Source organism: Anser brachyrhynchus (genome assembly GCF_964034855.1).
Source record: "Anser brachyrhynchus genome assembly, chromosome: 2".
NCBI lineage: Eukaryota > Metazoa > Chordata > Aves > Anseriformes > Anatidae > Anser > Anser brachyrhynchus.
The window spans coordinates 51,483,965-51,491,950 of record NC_137695.1 but is presented as its reverse complement, the minus strand read 5'-3'; the positions used below and the strand labels follow the sequence as shown (position 1 = coordinate 51,491,950).

The window sequence follows — 7,986 nt, the reverse complement described above, 5'->3', positions numbered from 1 at the left end:
TTGGCTTTCCTCTTCATGGGAGAATTTACAAGTCCTGTGTAAGGAGTAGCCTTGCCTGTGTTGGGTCTGGCTGTGGCAGGAGTCTCTTGTTCATGAGAATCTAATTTACTTTTAAAGAGCACTTTAATATAGCATAACAATATTACCACACATCTTGCTCAAGCAAAGGATTTTTCCAATCCATATTCACTGCCATATAGAATGACTATAAAATGAGTCACCATACCTTAAATTTTTGCATTGGCTATGGTGACAGGAAGCTAATTAGACAAACCGACCACATCTTCTGGACCCAAATCCACATTACTTGGATGCATAAGAATTATCAGCTGTGTGAGAGCTCATGCTTCTGGAGGTAGTTGGACTTAAAAGAAGAAATAACAGGTAAAGGAGCAAAGACCAATGGCCACTATGGGGCCTAAACCAGTAAAGAAGCAGTATTTAAACTCTTTTTCAGCTAAACTTTAACACCTCACAATGTGGCCAAAATATGTTAGAAGCATGTCTGAGGCATGAATGCTGGACTCAGACCACATGTAAAACTAAGCTCCAAAGACGGTTTGACTTTTCCAGGTTATTCATAAATTGCAAAGAGCATATACTGGAGCCAACTGCACATAATAATCTTAATGGAACTGACTGTATTTTTCATAGCCCGTGAAGCTCCTGACCTTCAGGCAAGCTTTGCAGGGCGGCAAGAGACCTGGACCTACTGGGATTCAGTAGACCAGAGAATAAGAGTTTAAAATCTGGGCTTCAGTTCAGCCACCAAAATCAGGAACCTTTGGTCAGGTAGGGAGACCTACCTAAGAGCTACTGTCTTAAAAATATCATCTGTCCTGTTCCCTTCCTTATCAGAAGTCATGATGCAAACTATGCCCACATATTATATAGCCCTCTTTTCTGGTATTCTTAACTCTGCATCAGATCCAGACATGTCAGATATCATTATGTATCAAAAAAGGAGAAAGGACAAGGTTAACATCAGATTTGCTTCCATGTGGAAACACCTCTTCTGAAAGGGATGAACAAACTTCAGAAGGTTAGAATAAACACCCAAAATAATGGCTACATCCCTAGGAGCTGCACAGTCCCTCCTTTTTCTTAGATTATGCTCAGCCAAAAAGGGGGCATAGCGCAAAGAAAGGAGTTGGGCCAAGGGATAGTATTGCTACTATTTTGTGTGTATTATTTGTATTGCTATAGCGCTCAGGGACCTCAAACGGGGATTAGTGTCCCATTGAACTAAGCACTATAAAAACAAACACCACAAAGACGGTTGCCTGCCCCTGAGAGCTAATCTTTGGCCACTTCTCTGCAGCATCTGGCTAGAGCAGGGCATAAAGAACTGTATTAGAGCATACTGCATGGATTGCATGTAATCTTATTTCTGTAACCCTTGTCCTTCCTTATCCTACTGCCCCACTTCTGTTTGTTGTCCTAATTCATCACCTCAATCTAAATTTAATTTGTGAGCTTCTTGTACAAAAGACTTTGTCTTTTCATTTGCTCTTTTTTGTTGGTTTTTTTTTCATTTTGCATGGTTTTGAGCAATAATATATAACTGAATACACGAAACAAGATAAATAACCTGTTACCCTGAAGAATAAGATAAACAATATATTTAAATATGCATCACGACATGTTGTGATTTTGTACCTCTGTAGTGCTTAATGTGTGTCAATGAGCAACATAACTATGTTGGCAATATGTATATATTTTACATATGGCAATATAAATAAAGAAGTCTGGTTGACAGGTATATACACACCAAGCGTTTCTCTAAATGATATGTGGACAAAGGAGAATTATCTGTAAATAATTCCTACTGGTTGAATACAAAATAAGCTGCTAGTATACTGCATTGTGATTGACAAATTGGGTTTGCAGGTCCCCACAGAAATAAAGGAATGTGACAAAGTCAGGGCAATACAGCCTCAGCATCCCCAGGGCCTGGACCAAAATATGGGCATTCTCCCATCTTCCAGACCAGCTTCGTGCCCGCAGCATCCTCTTCCCCTGCCTGCAGTCATGGCAGCTCCAGTTTCAATAAGGGACCATTTGTTGGCAAAGGAGGGTGCCGTAGAATTGGCAGTTTCTGTCCTTTCCCAGGAAAAAGGGACTGCCTGGACAGAAAAGTCTGTAAGCCAATAGTGTCGTGCAGCAGGGTCCAACAGCTCTGCCGCTATCCATCCACCCTGAATCTTATGTAATCAACTCATGTTCTAAAAAAGGAAGAAAAAAAAAGTATTTGTTTAAAACACTCTATTGAAGAACTATAAACAACACAGCATGTTAGTTTACACAGACTGAGCAGTGACGGTACAGTGCAATGTGAGGGTACAATTCACTCCTGTTCCCCCTCCAGGCTGCACGGATCTCTGCCTGATTGTCAGTTTAAAATGCAGCAACTATTTCTGCGGGCTTGTAAACGCAAACTTACGCCAAAGACAGCAGAGCATACAGTAAAGACGGACTCCAAAGAAATGAAGGAGTCCCTCAAATATCACTCTGCCTCTTTTCACAAACAGCAGAGAAAGGAGGGTCAAGGCTTTTTAAGGCACATCTGAAAAAAAAAAAAAAAAAGTGTGCAAACTGAAGTGAGTGAGCTTCCTTCCCAGGCCTGGCATGCCGCACACTTGTGGACACGAGGGGTGAAGGGGGAGGGAGCCCCTTCACAGCTCAGCAGTCAAGGCTGAGAGCTATTTGGATTATATGAGGAATTTCAAGTGGAAACCATCTGAATGTGTGTGTGCCTGTGTGAAGCTGAACTATGTTGAAAGAAAACAAATGACTTCTTATAGTACCTCTTCGAGGTCCAGTTCTAAAGGGGCATAAGTAAGCCTCGTTTTTCTTGCCTTAGCAAACCTAAATGGGACAGAAGCTCGTGGTTTTTTCTGTTCTGAATGCAAACAATCAGGAAAAGCCCCTGACAGCAGCATTATGAATGAATTGGCACGATAGGCTGTAAATAGGTTTGATGCTAAACAACAACAAAATCCTATTGCAGCCATTTTAATATTTCAGCTTCCTTCTTCACCCCTGCCACAAAGCAGGCTTCCTCAACACGTGACAAGAAGAATTCAGAGGAATGCTTGCCAAGTGTTTCCTGACCCAAATCCTAGAGGTATCCTCCATCTGCAGCAACAGACAGCTCGCTGTGGTCTGTCATTACCTTCTGTTTGGTTTTCAACACCAGCTATCCTAGTTAATGAAAGAAGATGCAACCACTGAAGACAATGGTCAGACAAATGTTTGCAGCATTTCTGTGAAGCTTTGAGGAAGACTTCTCTGCCCTCGCACAGGCCAAAATACAGAACATTAATGACAGTCATAACTGAGGCATGCATACACAAGCGTGCAGCTTTAGCAAACGAGGTAAGCTCAGCTGCTGTGAAAACAAGCTGTACAAAGCCTGGTGGAGAGGATTTAAGGACCAGAGATGAAGGGCAGAGCTAACTGTTCACTTTCTGTCACAGCACCACACCTACCTACTCGGCCCCTATCTGAAGGCAATAAATTTCATTGCCTGAAACAGACAGGCTGTCAGAAATATGTTTCCTGTAGGACCAAGACCCAGCTCCACATCCATAATGCTCTTCTATGTAAATGTTTGCATGTGGCCCTTCACATCTAAGGTTTATAGCAACGCATGGTATTTAGCCAAATGCCATTCCCCTAAAGGGCAGCATATTTTTGTTCTTATAATCTTGCATGGAAATTGAAATGGACATATTTTAACATGGGAAAAGTAAACACGTTTCCCCTCAGCTAGGCACTGCCGTATGGAAGAAGCCACTGTGATGATGATGACAGCGGCCTGAGATTTTTCTCTGTGCATTCCTGACTGAGATTCTGAAACCACCAAGGAAGAAACTTCCCCACAGAAAAGTAAACCCTCGATTTGACACAGGCACATAGGCTCTGCACTGGGGATTGGATCTACTCAGCCAGACAATGCAGGAAGTGCTGGACTCATCAGCAAGGCTTTGTCATTTTGTTCGTCATCAAGCCTCCCTATTTGATGTAACAAGCTCCCATTTACCTACCGTGTAAACATGCTGTACTTAAAATGCTTGTCTGTGATAAACCCTTCTCCCCTTTGAGGATCCATTAGGCCCAACATAAATCGAGCCTAAAAAGCTATTTAGAGCTTTTGGAGAATTCTTTGGATTTCCAGCTTCACATTTCAGTTACTGCAATGTTTGTGTTAAGATGCTTGTCTGAGTTCTGCCCTGCAGGATTCAGAAGAAGAAAAATGTTCCTTTTGTACTGAACACAACCAATAGGTATTTAGCTATTTTTTGTGTATTATGACAGTACCATCTGGCATTCATCTGCTGGGTACCTCAAGAGAATGTCCCCTTCCTACTTGCCTGTATGATGCCGGACAAAATGATAGAGTACACCAAAGGTTAACTTCCTGTAATATGGTCTCTTGGCTTATCTTGAATAAGACAATAGATCCTTTATATTCTTAACTATGTGTCTCACATGTTCTCCTGCCTGCCTGGAAAATGGGGTCATAAGAGATTCTTATGGGTCAGACACTTCCTAATGTGAAGCCTGGGATAATGCTAGCGAACTTAGTAACAACAATCTATAAGGCCAGCTGGCAGTGTGCATAGAGAAGGAAATATGAAATAGGAATGGATATTTGCCCAGATAGATTTGTTCTGTTCCACTGAAATGCTTTGTACAGTGGAAGAATAAACAAATCACTGCTCTCAAAAGTCATGGTTCACCTGCTGACTCAGAAACTCATGTCTGTCAACCAGCGTGAGAGAGGCCAAGGGGACTATCTGGGTTTCTCTTTTGGTCTCAGCCTCATTTATCTTGTTAGTTCCAAGATCTCCATTTCATTCTTGAAAGAACTATAAAGGAAGTTTGGCTCAGTCACTCACACACACACACACGCAATTATTTGAATATTTTTAAGCAAACAAGCAAGAACTGCAATGCCAGCTCTTAGCATGGACCAGTTCAGATTGACTAGTTGAGCTGCTGAGTAATGTCTTAAAGCTATTTTCATCTTAGCTCCTTCCTCTAACAGCAGTTCCTACATCTCTTTTAGGATACATTCTTTAATACTCCCAACCTGCTTCTTGCAAACAGCCTTTTCAAGAGAAACAAGCCAGTCTCGAGCAATTAAGACCTATAGATCTCCCTTCACTTCCTTCAAAGCCATTGTGGAGGTGCAGCTGAAACCCATTAAATTCAATTGAGCCCAAATGGCCCATAAGTCATATGGAAACTTCCTCTGGGCTTTTAACAAAGAGCCTTGCTTTAAATTCCAAATTACAAACAAATTCAGTCTGTTCAGCTTTCACATAAAACATAAAAATTAAAGAAAACATACAGAGGAGAAGTTGCATCAAATCACAGGGAGCATTATAAGAAAGTACAACTAGTTACTCTTGTTCTTTAGTTACATTCTTCAGTTAGAAATGTCATATTAAGTCATGGCAATATTTTCTTTAGCCTGGAATGGAAGCATGCTTTATTCAGTGTATCACAAAGTCAAACTCACAGCATTCACCACCCTATTCTCTCCTCCAACTTTTCCTCACAAAGGCTGAAAATAATTTATAGTCACATATACATACATATTATATATACATACAGAGTTCTATTATATCATGTATATCTACCTAACTAATCTAAGGTTCATATATAATAAGTAAATAATACATTTTTATATACTATATACATACACACACACTTAGTATTAAATATTGCTTTATTGTGTCTTTTTTTTTTTTTTTTTACAAGTTGACATATTTTTAGTGTGGCTTTACATGGGAGCTTTCAATCTGTCTAATATTAGGGATCAATATACGTACTGCAAGATCATAAGTCAGCTGAAGACTGAAAAGATCCAAGCAAATACTGCACTTAAAAATTATACAGTAAAATTGTTCCATAATACATCTTTATTCAGACTCCCCGTGGGACTGGCATGCTGTAAAAGCCTTAGAAAAGCCTCTGTTTGAGGGTTAATTTCACCCTAACGGCTCTGGGAATAACTGGAGGCCCAGATCTTTACGACTTTGTATCAATTAACATTTTTACATTCTTTTTAATAAGAACTTGATGAAAAATATCCTGCTCTACGTATTCTATTTGGCACCCGAGTAACAAGTCGTTAGAAGTATCTGAATCTTTTTTTTTTGTTTTTTAAAGTGCTATGGAGCAATTTTTTTCTGAAGATACCGTGCATTCCCAGGTCGCATCGAACGGAAACCATCGATGGAAGGAGCAGCTCCGTTTCTCCTATCCCTCCTCCCAGCCCCGTGCTCCTGCTGCTCCCTCTGTACCAGCCCTGGGCTGCTTCAGCTCACTGGGCAGGCAGAAGTGCAGCTCAGCAAAACGAGCAACCATTTCTCTGCCAGCTCATGTGTAGCGAGTAAGAAAGATGGTGCAAAGGAAGCAGGACTCTGAAGCCATGAGCAGAGAGAGGAGAAGCAGGTCTGAGTTTTGGCAGCAGCGAGCAATTAGTGTGGCTCATCTGTTTCACGGACCCACACCCTGGAAGACATTAGGTTTGGTAAACCAGCAAAAGGAAAGGACAGCTGAAATGTGTTAGCCTGCACCTAAGCCAAAAACCAAGAAGTGCAACAGGATGAGGTCAGCATACTATATTAACAGCTTGAATCTTGTTCCATTCCTTTCTCAACGTCCCCAGAAATTCGCTGTTATTTGGACCTCACTCCTGGGACAACGGTGACATAAACTACACAATTCCTAAGACTGTGTCTCAGGTCTGGGAGTTTTAGGCAATTATTTTCACACCGATGAATGAAGTAACACCTACTGGTAAAATTTTAAGAGACAAAGAAACAAAAAAAGGAAAAAAAAAAAAAAGGATGCTGAAATACCTGTCTGGAAGAAGTATGTTCTCTGCTTTGTTTGTTTGTTTTTCAGATTTTCCTGAATTACTGCCACCACAGGAACACAGTAAATCTGAAGAAGTGTAGACAGGACACTTTGAATTTCAAATAACGGGGAGAAGGAGAGGAGAATCGTTCTCTCTCCTCTGATTCCCCACTGCCAGGCAACAGTGAATTAGGACTGTCTGAGAAGCCAAGCATGCTGAAATCACCCCTTCTGGTGGATAAAAGTTATCTGAGGACAAATTCGTCCCCATAGCTGTAATACATTTCCCCTAAGTTTCACAACCCTGAAAACGACAAGAATTAAAGCAATAATAAAATCCCCCTAAAAACACGAGCCTGCATGCTAGCCCTGTAAAAGAAAATTCTCTAGAGCAATTGAATCAATGTCATTTAAGGGGAGAGGCGAGGAATCGCGGAGTGTCTGCGGCACTCAGCACACCACCAACTGCACCAAAGGCAGCTACGCCTATGGAGCCAGCATATGTTCATCTCAAGCCTCCTCTGATCCAATTTGTCTTGGGCTGACCCAAATACAGGAAAATACCCGCACCAGTCACTGTCAGGATAGTTTCATGACAAGCTAAGTCATGAGTGCTTTTCAAAGTACTGTTTTTTTTTCCCTGAGCAAAAGCCCTGACTTCTAATTTGAAAAAGGATTTAAAAGCGGTTGTGATTCATGGGGATTTATGGTCATTTCCCAGGGAGTTTCAAGCTCCTGGACTTTCTTCCCACAACTCCCAGGAAATGCAGTTAAAAATCTCCCAGAGGTTGTTAATTCAGCATGTTCAGGTTGGCCATGCAGGAGAGTCACCCGTCAGCCCCCGTGAAGCGCAGGACTCCTACGGACACTACCCAAAGTCGTTCCCAAAACCAGGAGACGTGTCTGAAAACACAGTGGTACTCAGCTGGCACTATCGGCCTCGCTCGATGATTTACTACGCCATTGCCTAGTGCAGGCATGACCAGCATTAACTTGGACAAGTTACACAGCACTTCTCTCTCTGTACGTTGCTAATTTATAGAGAAACTGGAGGCCAATGGAGCAAACTGGGTGCGGGGGGGCACACCATTCCCTTTAGGAAATGAGCAT

General features: G+C 41.6%; 1 protein-coding gene and 1 long non-coding RNA gene across 19 annotated transcripts in view; one reads left to right on the top strand and one right to left on the bottom strand.

Annotated features, from left to right (window-relative positions):
• The window catches only part of LOC308190089 (uncharacterized protein), a 148,369-nt gene that overhangs the window by 126,155 nt on the left and 14,228 nt on the right, over positions 1-7,986 (bottom strand). For 3 of the 18 annotated variants that reach the window (XR_013946847.1, XR_013946858.1, XR_013946860.1), the window contains exon 2: positions 1,025-2,225. The exons of 10 other annotated variants lie outside the window; for them this stretch is intronic. The gene's annotated coding sequence lies outside the window, so the exon portion shown is untranslated. Of the gene's footprint in view, positions 1-1,024; positions 6,964-7,986 lie in introns of those variants that run through there. 5 more of the 18 variants (XR_013946848.1, XR_013946859.1, XR_013946853.1 and 2 more) reach the window with 4 other exon arrangements.
• On the top strand, positions 6,691-7,587 carry LOC308190093. The gene is made up of 2 exons (XR_013946873.1): positions 6,691-6,816; positions 6,925-7,587. It is a non-coding gene; the product is annotated as an uncharacterized lncRNA (long non-coding RNA).